Genomic DNA, 308 nt, shown 5'->3' with positions numbered 1-308 from the left:
TTATTGTCAATTGCTGGTTATATTATTCTCCAATATTCTGTGGATTTAGATTTGTTGTAATTGTCTATATACTGATTCTTTGGTAATTATTTGCCTTGCAAATATCTCTTCTTATGATTTGTATTTTCATTTTGTTTCGAGTGCCATTTATTGTGTAGGTGTTTCTGATTATAACATGGTCAGATTTAGCACTTTTTCTTCATAGTTTCTGCTTTGGTGCCATGGCTACAAAATAATTTTCTAACATGGGGTTATAAAAATTTTTCCCATTTTGTTCTAAATATTACGAAGTTTTGCTTGTTTACACT

The sequence above is a fragment of the Pteropus vampyrus genome, unplaced genomic scaffold (genome assembly GCF_000151845.1).
Source record: "Pteropus vampyrus isolate Shadow unplaced genomic scaffold, Pvam_2.0 Scaffold18, whole genome shotgun sequence".
In the NCBI taxonomy this organism is placed as follows: Eukaryota; Metazoa; Chordata; class Mammalia; order Chiroptera; family Pteropodidae; genus Pteropus; species Pteropus vampyrus.
Note: the sequence above shows the minus strand (reverse complement) of the source record.